Consider the following 15139-nt stretch of genomic DNA (forward strand, 5'->3'; position numbering starts at 1 on the left):
CATAAAATACATTGGGAAGTGGGCTTTCTTTTTCTATTTTCTGAGAATTTGCATAAAATAGTATTATTTATTTCTTAAATGTTTAATAGAATTCACCAGAGAAAACATACAGGAGATTTTTGAATGTGAATTCAATTTCTTTCATAAACATAGGACTATTCATATTTTCTATTTCATCCTGCATCAGTTTTTGCAAATTATGTTTTTCAAGGAATCTGTTACTTTCATCTAAGTTGTCAGATTTAATGATATAAAACTGGTCATAAAATACCCTTTTGGTAACTCTTTCATTTCTGATACCAAACAATTATTTTTTCTCTCTTTTTTCTTAATTTGCCTTTTTAGAGTTTATCAATTTGATTAATATTTTCAAAGAATCAATTTTTGGTTTTGTTAAATTTTTCTATTCTTTATTTTCAGTTTCATAGATTTCTGCTCTGATTTTTATTTCTTTCTATTTGTTTATTTGGATTATCTTGCTTACCTTCTCTAACTTTTTTTTTAAGATTTTACTTATTTATTTGAGAGAGAGAGCACAACAGGGGACAGAGGGAGAAGGAGAAATAGGCTCCCTGTGAGCAGGGATTGCAAGGCAGAGCTCTATCCCAGAACCCCAAGATCACAACCTTACCCAAAGGTAGATGTTTAACCAACTGAGCCAACCAGGAGCCCCCACCCTTTTTAACTTCTTTAAGTGGACACTACATACTTGGATAACTGAGTTTAAGCCTTTCTTCTAATATAAACCTATGAAGTTATAAATTTTCCTTTAATCACTGTTTTAGCTATAGACCCTAAATTTTGATATGTCATATTCTCATTATCATTCAGTTTGAAATATTTTTTAGTTTACCTTGTGATCTTTTTCTTTGACCTAGGAGTTATTTAGAAGAATTTTGTTTAATTTTCAAGTAGCTGAGGATTTTCTATAGATAGTTATTGATTTCTAATTTAATTTGTGTGTGGACAGAGAACATATTTTAAAATTCAATTTTTAAAAATTTATTGAGACATGTTATGATTCAATGTATAGTCTACTTTGGTGAGTTTTTTTTTTTATTAGCTTCAGAGGGCCCTAAGGGCCCTCCTTAGTGCCCATCACCCCATTATCCCTCCCCCTGCCACCACGTACTTTGGTGAATGTTTTATGTGTACTTGCTAAGAATGGATATCCTGTTGCTATTGGGTGTGGTGTTTTATAAGTATCTATTAAGTCAAAGTGGTTGAAAGTGTTCTTCAAATCTATATCCTTAATGATTAAAAAAAATGTTTTTGTCTATCAATTTCTCAGTGCAGAGTGTTAAAATCACAAATCACAGTTGGAGATCTATCTGCATCTCCTTTATTTCTGTCATTTTTTGGTTGCATACAGTTTGAAGCACTGTATTTTGTTATGTCTTCTTGATATATGGATTCTTGTGTAGTTATGAAATAACTTTCTTTTCAGTTATACTTTTGCCTTCAACTTTATTTTGAGTCTATTTTGTCCAAAATTCATATAGCTACCTCAGCTTTCTTACACTTCTTATTTTATAGTCAAATTTTCATCTTTGTTTCTTTCATCCTATTTGGGCAGCTCTGTTTCAGGTGCCTCTCTTGAAGGCAGCATATAATTAGGTCTTCCTTGTCTGATATAGTTGAGTGTAAGTCTACCATCTTCATATTTGTCGTAACTGTCCCATGCTTTTTTCTTATTTATCTTTCCTGACTTTCTTCTGCATCACTATTTTCAATATTCCATTTTAATCCTCTACGGGCTCTTTAACTATGCCTCTTTGCATTTAGTAGTTGCTGTAGTGGATATAATATATGCCTTTACTTCTTCACAATCCACTTACGGGTAATATTGTCCTGCTTCATATAGTTCATGGGAACCTTAGAGCGGTATAGCTCCATATGCCGTGTGTGCATGTGCACACACGTCGTGTTCTATGTACATTACATCTACCTCAAGTCAGTGAGGCTGATGTTTCCTGCATATAAGGAGGGTGGGCATTCAGGAAGTTTCCTCAAGGTAAAGAAAAAGAAGTAGCAAACTCCCAGATATCACTAGGTAGAGTTTCCCTCTTTCATGGGTAAACTCGACTCCAGTTTCTGCCTCCTTTTACTCACTCTCCACTGCTTTCATATATGAAAAAAAAATTTTTCCCTTATTATCTGTAGGGCTTATTTTCACCAAACTACATTGTCATCACCAGAACATAATCTCCACAGCCAATCTTCTTCAGAGAATTTTATAAGAAATTAAAGCCCTCTGGGTGCCTGGGTGGTTTAGTTGGTTGGGTGACTGCCTTTGGCTCAGGTCATGATCCTGGAGTCCCAGGATCGAGTCCCACATGGGGCTCCCTGCTCAGTAGGAAGTCTGCTTCTCTCTCTGACCTTCCGCCCTCTCATGCTTTCTCTCTCTCATATAAATAAATAAATAGATAAAATCTTAAAAAAAAAATCTCTCTCAAAAAAAATTAAAGCCCTCCATTGAAATCAATTAGGAAACGCTCACTATTGTGGGAAGATGAGCAAGTTTAAGCTGAGACTTTGCCTTCAGGGCCTTAATGCAACAAGCATCTACCGTAATGGAGACAGAGCACGTGGTCACACAGAAGTGAATCTCAATTGGGTTACCGAGGAGCGACTGGCGCCTCACGGCAGAGCCCACTCTAGATCCTCAGTCTCTTGAATGCTAGCCTAGATGTTGAACCATTTGAAATGGCCACCGTTGGCTGGTTTTGACCTTAAAAACTATGAATGTTGCAATTCAGCCAAATGGTCTCTTATAGAATGTGGGTTTCATTCCTTCCCGAACATTTTCTCATCTTTACAAAGTCCTAGAGGAACACTCCCTGCATTGTTTTATAGAGAGATAAACAGGAGGAACAGCACCTATGAGAGTCACAAGTCCAGGAGGCAAAGCTAGGTGAGAGGCCCCACGTAAAGCGTTCTGTCTTCACAAGGAGTGTCACCTGGTGTGGCCAGCGTGTCAGGTATGAGCAGTGACACCAATTACAGGGAACTGTGCTTCCTTGAAGGCGGGAGTTGATTATGTGATGTCTGATATCTTCATCCTGAGATGGTCTTAATAAACAGCGTGGGTTTAGTGTTGCCAGAGTCAGCAAAAACAAAAAATCAAATAAACACAAACAGGGTGCACGGTTAAATTAGAATTCCAGATAAACAAGACCTTTTTAGTGTATGTTTTCTTCTTATCACATGAAACATAGTTATACTAAAAATTATTTGCCACCGATCTGAAATTCAAACTTATCTGCAAATTTACCCGACAACTCCATGGTCTACAGTGTGCGGTGCCAAAGAGGACAGGGTTCTGGCCCTGGAAGTCTACACTGTTAGGGAAATGGGCCTCCAGGTGGGATGTTCATGGTTCCATCTCTGGGAGAAAGCAGGCATCCCCAGTTGGGAGGCCAAGTTCACAAGGCACCTGGAGAGTGGGAGCTCGTAAAGAAAATCTTCCTTTTGAGAGCTCCTATACCAATAGTAATTAGCTTTATCAGGAGCTTTTTCTGTGAGTATCCTCTGTAATTATTCATTTGTTAATTGCTACAACATCCTGTGGAGGTTGGTAAATATTTCTACTACTTTCATTTTGCAATGAAATAAACAGGGACAGAAGAGGCAGCTGAGTCACAGGGCAGCCCAGCAGGCGAGGAGGGGACAGGCAGGATGGCCCAGGTGTGGCCTCACATACTGAGCTGTGGGTTTGCAGGCAAGCTAGCCTAGGACTGGTCCTAGCAATGTAAAAGCTCAAATAAAAATCTGATACGAGGAATAAAGAAAATGTTCTGAGCTGTCTGAAAACTCCAGACTCTGAACAGCTCCATTGTTGGCAAATGAAATAGACCAGAACAAAAATATGTAGAAAGGAAACGGTGGAAAACAGATGGTTTTTCCAAAGGAGGGAATAGCTTCTCCACCCTTTGTTTCTCTCCAAGCAAAGGTGAATTTTCTTGTCAGTGCCTGGAAAAGGAAGACAGTAAGAGAAGCAAAGTGATTCCACCTGTAATAGCAGCAGTCCACACTGATGGACTATCTCTCGTATCAAGGGGTTTACCAACCTGATTGAATTTAATCTCCACAACCGGCGCACACGCTCCAACTGTCCCCACTTTGCTGATGGGCAGGCGCGACTCAGAGGGCGAGAGAGACTTCTGGGGTATCCGCTGCTATGAAGAGAGCAGGAGGACTCAAGGCCGGGACTGGCCCGACTCAAGTGCATGTACCATTTTCTGCCTCAACTTTCCACCCACACCCAGAAAACATCCAGCATACCCAAAGCTCTCCCAGAAGGCTCTAGGGAAGGATCCTTCCTTGCCTCATGCTGACTTCTGGTGACTGCTGGCAGACCTTGGTGTCCTTGGCTTGAAGACACATCTCCCCGCCCTCTGCCTCTGGTGTCCCATGCTTCTCTCTGTGTGTCTGTGTGTTTGTGTCTAAATTTCCCTCTTCATACAAGGACACCAGTCATTGGACTCACTTAGGATCTACTCAAGTATGACCCTGTCTTAGACTGATTGTAACTATAAGGACCCCATTTCCGAATAAGGTCATAGGTGCTGGAGGTAGCATCGGAGGGTATCTTTGCGGGGGAGGGGGCCCACTTGAGTGCGCCCACTTGAGTGCGCCCACTTGAGTGCGCCCACTTGAGTCCCACTATCTTCTTGTCTCCTCCCTTCCCTCTCCTTCCCTTTCTACATCCTAGGCTGTATACTGCATTTCCTGAACATCTCTCATTTTGTCCTCCTCCATCGCATTGTCTTGATTCCAACCCTAACTGAGCTGGATGACCCCAGCGGTCTCCCCTCTTCCTCTTTGTCCTGCTGGTTTCCCTTTCAGCCAGCTGCCTCAGCGAGCCTGGAGCAATGTGGATTTGGTCATGGCATCTGCTGCCTAGAATCCCAAATGGCTCCCGAAGTCTTTGGGATCAAAATCGAGAGCCTGATTTTCTCATCTTTCAGGGACAGACTTACTAATCAGGCTCACGCACTGACCATTTGCAGCCGGAAAGCCACTTTACCGATCTAAGTAGGAACTGTAGCGCTAGACTCTGGGGTCCTCCAGCCGAGCCACACGCTCCCAGTCCTGCCACCTGGAAACGTAAGTTGTCAGAAGATCCTGTGAGCCTGGAGTCAGACAAGGAGAAACTGTTTCATGTTTTCCACATTGAATCATACCAGGTTGGGCAGCCCTGGATGTCCTCCAGGATCCTGCCGAACCCCCTTGGCGCAGCCTGGACAGGTGAGTTTCGGGCAGGATTGGTCCTCTCGGGAGGGGCCTGCATGGGTCCTGCGCCTTGGATGGGGTCACAGCCTGTGTGGCTGTATGAGGTGTGCCTTTAATATAAACTTTACCAGAGATGGGGGAGAGGCGGGAGTGGGATAGAGACGTGTTTATACCAGAGCTTTCCGAAGTGGTATACTGAGAATGGCTTATGGATACGATGTCCCTCGGGGAGAGCAGATTCTCCTGGCTGGTCACCTCTAGCTGCACCATGTCTATGCTATCGGTGGGCTGAATCATATCCCTGAAAAAGACAAGTTCAACTCCGAACCCCCCATTCCTGTGACTGTGACCTTATTTGGAAATATGGTCTTTACAGATGTAATTAGTTAAGATGAGGTCATCCTGGGGTAGGATGGGCTGATGTCCTCAGGTCCCATGTGCCCCTCCAGTGACACCTGTTCCTCATCTTCCCCACCTCCATCCCTTTCCTTACTTCTTCTCTGAGGGGAAACACCAATTTCTTTACCTCCTTGACATCTGCAAGGCAGTTTAAGTTAGCCCCCACTGGGCCTGCGCTCAGAGCCCACTTGAGCGACTTATCCAAGGAATGGAGGCTCATTTGTAAGGAAACTGATAAAGATTCACACAGATAACTGTGCCCTTAACTGTCCTGTGGCAGTTATTCAAAAAGATACAGACTGAAAAAAGATACAAATTATTGAATAATTACAGCATGCAGATGAAAAAACAGAAAGTTTTTTCCCCATTTGCATCTGGGGAAACTGAGGCTTAGTCGGTAGGCAACTTGCCCAAGATGAATCCAGACTTTGAACCTGAAACGATCTGACTTCAAAAACCTTCCTTTAAACTATGTTACAAAATTGACTTCAAAAGATGTAGTCTTATAAATATTTGGAAGGGCCAAATTTGCCTTATTCTTCCTATAATTTTGTTATTTTATAGACATTTGCTGCTGAAAGTGGACATAAGACACCTGAAGAAATTCAGGATGGTGATCTATATTTCAGTTATTCTTGGCAGTTTATTTTCTCAGTAGTAAAAGTAATAATTATTATTTGGTCTGGAGCCTACCAGCCTTCATAGCAATTCTACTAAATTTGTAGAGAGTTCCTTAAATATCAGTGTATTGTGTTTTAGTGTTGGTAAAGGACTGTCTCTTTTTTCTTCCCTGAAGTTCAAGCATAGACATAGTCAATATATTTTCTTTTAAACCCTTGCAATATATTTTCTTTTAAACCCTTGCAGTGATAATTTTCTTTCAATGCAAATTTGGTGTTGCATGAGCTTTGGGCATCCTATGAAATTCTTAGCCAAATAAAATAATAAATCACTCATTTTTTCCAAAAGTCTTTTCTGTCAAACAATATCCAGTTAGCTTCAGCTTAAATGAATGACGTTTTTCAGCTTAAATTATTACACTAAGTGAAACTGGGGTGTGGGAAATCCCTCTTTTACTCGAGCAGCAAACTCAAAGCTCATGTTATTAAAATGCCCTTGGTCCTCCGTCTTCAAAGCCAGTAAACCATCTGATGTCTACTTGCTCTCAGGAACTTTAACCACAGGCCATCCTTGATGTGCTCAGACATGCACTACTCGGAACGGGTCTTGTGAGCCCTCTTTACACGCGTGTCCTTCCTGACAGGATAAATCAACAATCTCAAGGCCTTGGTTGAAGTCCAAGCGCCACTAGCCAAGCGAAGATTCCGCACAAACATGCAGAAGACAGTTAGCACTGGGCAGGACCAGCTGTGAAATTTGCAGACCTCGTGCAAAACGGAAATGCAGGGCCCGTTTTTCAAAAACGATGAAGCATTTTGAGACAGCAACAGCAGCTGTCTGTAACAGTAAGCCGAGGACTGGGCCCTCTGGGCATGGGCTTGGGCGACTGCAGAGCCACACCCCCCTGGGCTGCGGTCCTTCCAGCTTTCGGCTCCTCCTCCTGCCACCTGCCATCCGGCCCCACGCTCCTACTCCAAAATTTCATCTATCGCTGAGGCTGATTCTGACCCCTGGATACCTTGCAAACATGCCCATTTCGCCTCTCCCTTTCCTGATGCCTCTTAGCTCCAGTCACTCTCTGCCCCCGGCCCCGCAGCCTGGCTCCCTTGCTGTAGAGATCCTGTCCTGCCCCGTGGATCAACCTTGAGAGGCTTCCCATCGCCCTTGGTGGAAGGCCAAAAACAAGCACATAGATGCCCATACCTTACTCTTTCTGTCCTGCTTCCTCTAGCATCTTCGGCTCATGCCGGTGCCTTAGTCACCCTGGCCTTCTCCGGTGTAGCCTCCCCGATGGGACACTCTTCCAACCTCCTTGCCCTCCCCAGGGCTGCCCTGCCAGCCGTTCCCTCTGTCTTCACCTGGCCCCTCCCGGTCAGCTGGCTTGGCTTGCGTCTGATGTCCTGGGGAAGCGTTCCCGGCCGCCCAGAGCAGGACAGCTCTCCCAGCTGCCCGCTCCCCGGCATCCTCTCTGCTCCCTGCTACAGCTCAATGCACTCTCCCTGTGTGGCTCCTGTCCGTGAAGGGGCGGGGGCGGGGGCGTCCCAGGGCTCCTGTTCCCTCGCAGAAATGGCAGGGACTTGTCGGATGGACTGTGGTTCGAGACTCTGACACAAATACAGCATCCTCGAGAAAAAGAACTATGGTTACTTAGTAACAAGGGACCTGTTTTGTTCTTGCTGCTACTCCGTAGAAGGCTGTAGAACACAGACGCTCGGAGGAGCGAGAGGCTCTGGTGGCAGACGGTGTGACCCACCGGAACGAGTACTGCCCACCTGAGATGTGCACTGCGTGCGTTTTTTCAGTATGTTTAAAAATGCGGCGTTCTGAGGTTATGTGTGGTTTTGAAGGTTCCTTCTGTGTTCTTCCAGTTTGTGACGATATGCAGACACCACTGTGATAACCATGATGAACCACCCCTCCCCAGCAAACTTGGTTTAAAAAAAAAGAAAGTACCAGGCAAGAGGAATTTCCTAAAGGGGTTTATTTTCTTTGCAAATGTGTTTCCTCTGACTGGAAAGGGGAAACTGCTTTCATCCCTCTGCTCACACACCGCAGAAGAAGGCGCACGAAGAGGAAGTTACGTATGGTGTCAGTGGCGCCAATTAATATTCTTATAAAAATTTATATAAAAGTGAGAGAACCACCATAGCCGTAAAGCTAAGCCACGAGAGCTGCTGAACCCCAGGGAGGGCGTTCACTGCTCTTGAGATTCTGAGCTTTGAGAAAAAAAAGGACGATTGCCTTCTAGTCCCAGACCATGGCTGTACAGAGCAGTAGTTTCCTGCCTGGATTACCGAGCCTCAAACACTTTTTTCCTTCTGCTACATTTGTCTCTGCTATTCAGGCAAGAAGGATAAGAAACAGAATTTGAGTCAAGTCTGTGGGATAGGCTAGGTGGGTTTCAGAATGCGTAGTAAGGCTAATGGGTTAGATGAACATGAAGCAGTTTATATCAGCATTGGATGGGGTGACCCACTGTCCCTGTTTGCCTGTGACCCAGGAGTTACCCGGACCCCAGACTCAAAACTGAGATGATCCTGAACGAACCAGTGTGAGATGATGACTTGTGGGAAAGCAGACCGGGGTCCAGGCCTGCCTTGGGCCCCGCCCCTGCTGGCCCCGCCCCTGCTGGCCCCGCCCCCGATGGCCCCCTCTCCTGTGGGCCTCACCACCGATGTGTTGCTACTTGGCTCAGCTTCTGGTCCCCAGCACTCTGCCTGAAGAACTCATAATATCACCATTTTCCAGGGCAGTTTTGAGAATCGACTCTGGCCTGAACTTGGGAACCCAGAGCATAATTTCATCTTCAGTGGTGTCACTCAGCTTTTCACTTTCTAGAATGAAACCCCTTTAACTTGGGTTTTAAAATGATTTGTGATTTAAGAGAAAACAGGATCCCGGTATGAACTCAGATTTTGATACATTCGAACTGTCAAAATTGTTCCCTTTAAGTTGCACTCAATGCAAATTTCAGTTCCTAAAAAACCCAAATAAGGTAATAAATGTTAAGGGAAGGAGGTTTGATTTATCTCTTCCTAAACTGATGACCTAGTAGGAAAATTGCTGATTTGAGGAAAAACATGTCGGGGTTCATGCTAACACAGAGACACACTCCTGGCTGTCAGAGTGATTATTCTATTTCTGCTGCAGGGGGTGAAGGAAAGTTAGGGCAGGTTCTAAGGGAGGGCTGTCATTAAGACGTTTACTGTGGCGTTCCACTTCATATGCACCCCTCCAAGGGGTCCAGTATTCCAGGAAGGAGATGACATCATCATCCCACTTTCCAGAGAGAGACTCAAGTGGGTAAGTGGCCCGAGGACAGGCGTCCCGACCTGGTGGTCTCCCACCCCTACCTGGTTGCATTCTTCAGAGTGGGCAAGTCAGTTTCCTTAGTGTCTTACAGCCCTCACGCTAGATCAGCCAACCAGAGCTGAGACGTCATTGACAAAGAACTCACCGTCTCTGTCTCCATTGAGTAAGAGATGAAACAGAAGCTGCTTTTGATATTTAGAGAGTCTTGATACCCTTTGTTTAGGGAATTGTTCTGTGTAGATTAGGAAGAACTTTCACATTCACTGGAAGACAAAGAAGAGCAGCGGCGATGGCGGCAATAGTCACAATAAACGTGCCCACAATGCGGGACTCGTCCCCATGCTACAAGGACAGGACGCTGAGGCTCTGGGAGGTGACTGAGCTGCCATTTTGTCCCCAGGCTAACCTTGAGGTTCAAGCTTTTTGTGCTTCATCGCATGGTCATTTTTTAGTGTGTTGATCTCATTTTACAGCTGAGGAAATGAAGACAGTTGGAGGCTAAAGGACTTGCTCAGTTCTCGTGCTTAGAACCTGCCGAGCCGGAGCTCACCCCTAATGGCCAGCCACCTCTGCAGGTGCCCTAGAGACCCTGCCAGCCCGTCAATGTTGAATCAGCCCGGAGCCAAGAGCCCCATAGAATGATGGGCTTCTGAGATAAGAATTAGTACCAGTTAGTGATCTCTTGGTTGCAGGGGCAGAAATTGTAGAGTTAAACAAATAAGGAAAATGTTAAGTTTTTTTTTTAAATGTCAAATTGAGCCTGGAATGAGCTTGTAGCTGGACCTCAGGAGGTACCAGACTTAAGCCTGGGACGAATCAGGGCGTCTTCTCTGGTTTCTGTAGACCAGCTTTCCCTGCTCTCCAGGGCCAGGCTGGAATGTGGCCACTGGCCACACCCACATTTACACAGTTTAAGTCCAGCTATTGGGAAAGGTTTTTTTTGTTCCATTTCATTCTCCAGGAGAAGGGCCAGTGAGTGGTCAAGTCTGGGTAGACCATGTGCCTCTGGTCCCCACTCCCGTAGACGGGAGGCAGGCGACAACACAAACAAGGCCAGCCCAGCCCCCCAGCCCCTCAGAACCGGGGAACCAGAGTTACCAGAGAACTGGGAATCACACAGAAAGCTGGGCTTATGGCCCAGTATATGTCCAGGCATCAGAACTCATTAAGTCAGAACAGAGCAGTGGAAAAACATCTAGACAGAAGCCATGGTCCTGTTAAGCAGTGCTTACATCAGGGAAGGTGTATCCAACCAGCTATTTATTTCATTAAAATCCTCCAGAAAACAAGTATGTACCATAAATATTGTCTTTGTGATGAACCGTTTCTAAAGGTTTTTTTTTAAATTTTTATTTCTTAAATTTGTGTAATGATCACTTAATGGGGGAAATGGGCTACTGTAACTTCCATCCAACAATGCAGATGGGCCCAAGAGATGATAAGTTTTCTGGAGCAAAGGAGTCTGCTGTGATAGATTTTCCCCGCTAACGTCCTCCTTGCTCCCGAAGCTCCTTGGTGAATAAATATCACGGTCTTTTTGCAGGAGAGGCAAGATGGACAATTAGCAGATGTGAAATGTGTAGCTCTTTATAATGGATGCTGCCCAATCTACCCCAGGTCCTTTCTCTCCAGAAAGTCACTGAACGATATGCAAATGATATAAAGCAAAAACAAACCCAGAAAAACAAAAACCAAAACCCCACAAATCACGACGCCTCCAAGCCCCTGTGCTTGTTAGCTGCGGGCCTCGGTTCGTTTCTGACATGCGGGGGGACTGGGATAAGACACGTCTGCGTTGGCTCTGAAGGACTTCACATGGAATTCTCTGTGGCGGAGAGTGGGGTCTGAGTCGGGCGGATAGCTGTCCTTAAGGGTGACAGTCATTGTTGAGCAGGGACGATCTCCTTCTGCCTCTAAAAGGCTGATTAAAGCTTGGCCTTCGTCCTGGTCTCCTTTCCGAGAATCTCTGAGAATCCCTGCCGCAGGTTCATGCTTTGTTACTATTTCAAGTTGGTCTGGATGATTTCCACGGCAACCCTCAAAGCATCGGGATCTGTAATTATATTTTGCAAGGGGTATTAGGCGCTGCCAACACATTTGACAGTTTCGTGTTGCAAGGCGGGTGCCCTAACTTTCTGCCACTTGGTTGTTTAATTCCATACAGTAGAGAGACTTAGTCGCACTAGTGGCCTCCATGAGGAAGCGGGAGGGGCCTCTCTGCGCCAGCAACATTCCTGCCGGTTTGGCTTCCCTCCCCGGAGGTAGGTTTCACGTCTGCCACGTGATGGCCCCCACTGCTGTCAACAAGTGATTCATTGTCAGCTCAGAGGGAAAAACAGACTGTGGAGGAAGGTGCTATATGGTGATACATTCCGGGGTTTTTCTGCCTTCTGCTGGGTACATTGTGCCTTATTGTCACGCATCGGAGGTGGAAGTGTGACGCAATTAAACTGATTTACAAAAACCACATACAGAAACTAGTGTCTTTTTTTTTTTTTTTTTAAGCCTCGGTGTGGTTAAGGTTTACTTCCTCTGCATATTTATAGCGGAGACTTAGGGGCATGGCTGGGGGAGCGCCAGCATCTGATAGAAGGTCTATCTGCTGGTTACTGCCTCTGTAATTTATATTTTCCCCTCGGTTTCACAAGGAAAGGGTCTTCCTGGCCTCAATTAGATGTGAAGGTTGTGATTCTCAGCAGCCGTTGGCCATTCCAACGGAGAGCAGGACTACGAGCCGGAAACAGATCCAAAGAGGCACAGGGCTGGGAAATACTGCAGCAGATTATTTGAGCTCTCGATTCCGTGTAGCAACTGGCTCAAAATAGACCTGAAAATGCATATACAAAGCAAGACTAATTTTCTGTCATAGGGCCGTGGGGCTTTAAAAGGCAGCCTGGACATCTCAGCGAGTCCGTTTTGAGAAAGGGAGGAAGGTGAGGTTAATGAACCTCGACACCTGCTTTGTTTTCTTCCTCTGCTCTAAAAATCCTGCCTGGCGAGGTTCTGGGGGCACTTCTTAGATATTATATTTAAAGAACAAGACGCAGCGGTGGCTGTGCGGTTCATGAAACATGCTAGAAACGTAATGAGGCCAATTCTAGCGTCTCCAGGCATTCGCTGGGAGCCCGGGCAATGTTTCTTAACCTGCAAATTTTCCAGGGTGAAATTCACACTACTTCACCTGGGTGTTTGGAGGAGTTGCCATGAGGCAGTGTGTCAAATCTGTGGGAAATACAAGGTGTTCATCAGATGGTGGCTTGGGTCGGGGCAATCAGGCAGGTGCACAGGGAGGGGGTGACTCATGGAAAAGGCAGGCTTCCACCTGGAAAGGAGGCTCACTTGGTGTGTTGACAGGTAGGAAAGAATGAGTCCCTAGAATCATGACTCCTTGTCTGACCTGCTCCTGGGTCAACATCTGAACCCCAGGACCATCTCAACAGCTTGTTTCTTCAAAGCTGAGCTGTCTCGGTCTCAGCCTTCCACTGTTTATAGAGTGCTAGTTAGCAGGGGGAGTAGACACTTTTCTGCAGTGAACTGTCTTGGCCTTTAGTTACCTAAACTCCATGGAGAAGGACTGGAGATCCGTGTGGAAGTGCTCCTTTCATTCCAGGAGGGTCTGACCTGGAAGCATAGGGCACTGCCGCAGGCCTTCTCCCTTCCCTGCTCTGGGAGAGGAGCCCCAGCCCCCACTCAGCATCAAAGAAGGCAGGAGGACTGACCGCCCATCACCCATTGTCACGATGCCAACCTCAGTGACCTCTGGAAACAACTTTCCATCTATTTCCAAGTAATCATGACAAAGCTCATGGTTTATGCTGCTGAGTGCGATCTCTGTGAAGTGAGTCAGAAAGAGGCCAAGAGGGCATCTTTGTTTTATTTTCCATTTGATTCGGGAGATGCAGAGGAAGCCATAACGTCTCTACCACACTCCTTAACAGGAGAATCATCCACTCTCCAAAAATGCATCAGAGCCAACAGAAAGAGAAGAGCCTTCTGCTTACAGATCGGATCCTCCCCCTTGACAAGGGTGTTGGAGATGCTGCTCCAGGAGCTTCTTCTGGACCTGACTTTTCCTTCCCAACCAGACACAGCAACTCTGAGCGTGTGAGACACACAGTCTCAGCCATGGCATTGTTCTCTGTTCTCTGGAATCTTCTTTTTCACTTGGCTTCCTGGAGTGAGCCCCACCCCTGGAGAGGCCTGGCCTGGCTCCTTTTCCTGCTGAGCTCTCAGTTTACCTAGTGTCCACATTTCACATGTTCACTTTGATGTCCTCCAACTTTGCCCAGCACACTGTATTTGCAATGGAAATTCAAGTTCCAGACCTAGAACTACATTTGACCTCCGCAGATATGCTTGCTCTGGGCTCCATGTCTCCCCTTCTTGAATCCTGGAAAGCACCAGGCTTTAAAACATGCATCACCCCTTCCTATACCCGATTTCACTGGACTTTTAGAAATGACACGGAAGTAGCTGGCTGGGGGTTCTTAGCCCCATTCTACAAATGGCAAAACCGAGGCTGCGAGCAATTGAGTAGGTTACTTCTAAGGTCATACAGTTGCTACACCCCAGAACTTGACTCTAGGTCAACGATGCCACATCTGCATGCTCATCTCTTTTTAAAGAACCTTGGTTTTTATGCTTCAGACCTCTTTCTGCTCCGCGGGGTTCAACGCTAGAATAATAGGAAAGTGGTGACTCATAGCTAACTTCTGACTTCTTCTGTTACGTGCACAAAATAAGGCGGTCTACCAAGTTTTTCCAGAGAGCTCATTGCATCTCTAACAGCGCTTTTCAACTCCGAGCTCCGTGGATGGCCTGCAGCCTGTGGACCCTTGAGGCATGTTGTCGTCTGAACGGAAAAACAGGACATGCCTCCAACACTCGAAAAGTAAGGGCTTCTATGAAACTAAGGCCATAAAGAGGAACGGAAGAAGAACGTGTCAGCTGTTCTAACACAATCAACTGATTACGTAGAACCCCGTCAGAAGTGCCCAGCTGTGCGGAGGGTGGCCGCCTGCTCTGAAGGAGTGTTTTGTCACCACCGTCGCTTAGAACGGCAGTGATAATGTAAAGCGAGCCAACTAGCTGGTTTTCTTGCGTTTTAATTCTCTGTAGACCATGGGCCTTGCTTCCTCCTCTTTCTCAGGACACCACCAAGTACAAACAGTGACTCCTGTTACCCATCAGATCAGAGTTTTTCAAAATTATTTTATCTTATTTTATTATATTTTTGATAAGTACATTTCACTTCCTTCTGTGTGGTTGTCAGATCCTGCCTCCCTCCGCCTGGTTCCCCTCAGCTGCCTGCAGGCTCCCATCCGCCAGGCTTGGGGCCGTGAGACTGAACCCTCCCTCCCCATTAGGGGGTGGAGACTGGGGTCCTCTGCAGCTGCCCCGCCCCCCCCCAGCACAGTATGGTTGAGCAGTCGGCCACGCTGGCCTCTGTCCCTATCCTGGTTTTTTTCTGGTCCTGAAACCCAGCACTGAATGTCAGGCCGAGGAATTGGCGTTCCGCCTCCTCCCTCAGGCCTTGCTCCCCACTTTCCCCGCGCCCCCCAGTCCTCTGTAT

General features: G+C 46.0%; 1 long non-coding RNA gene across 1 annotated transcript; it reads right to left on the reverse strand.

The window, feature by feature from the left end:
• Window positions 1-10923: 10923 nt before the first annotated feature.
• LOC116587700 lies at window positions 10924-14765 on the reverse strand. The gene is made up of 2 exons (XR_004284584.1): window positions 13316-14765; window positions 10924-11620 (listed from the first exon to the last, which is right to left on the reverse strand). It is a non-coding gene; the product is annotated as an uncharacterized LOC116587700 (long non-coding RNA).
• Window positions 14766-15139: the final 374 nt, after the last annotated feature.

Source organism: Mustela erminea, chromosome 4 (genome assembly GCF_009829155.1).
Source record: "Mustela erminea isolate mMusErm1 chromosome 4, mMusErm1.Pri, whole genome shotgun sequence".
NCBI classification, from domain to species: Eukaryota; Metazoa; Chordata; class Mammalia; order Carnivora; family Mustelidae; genus Mustela; species Mustela erminea.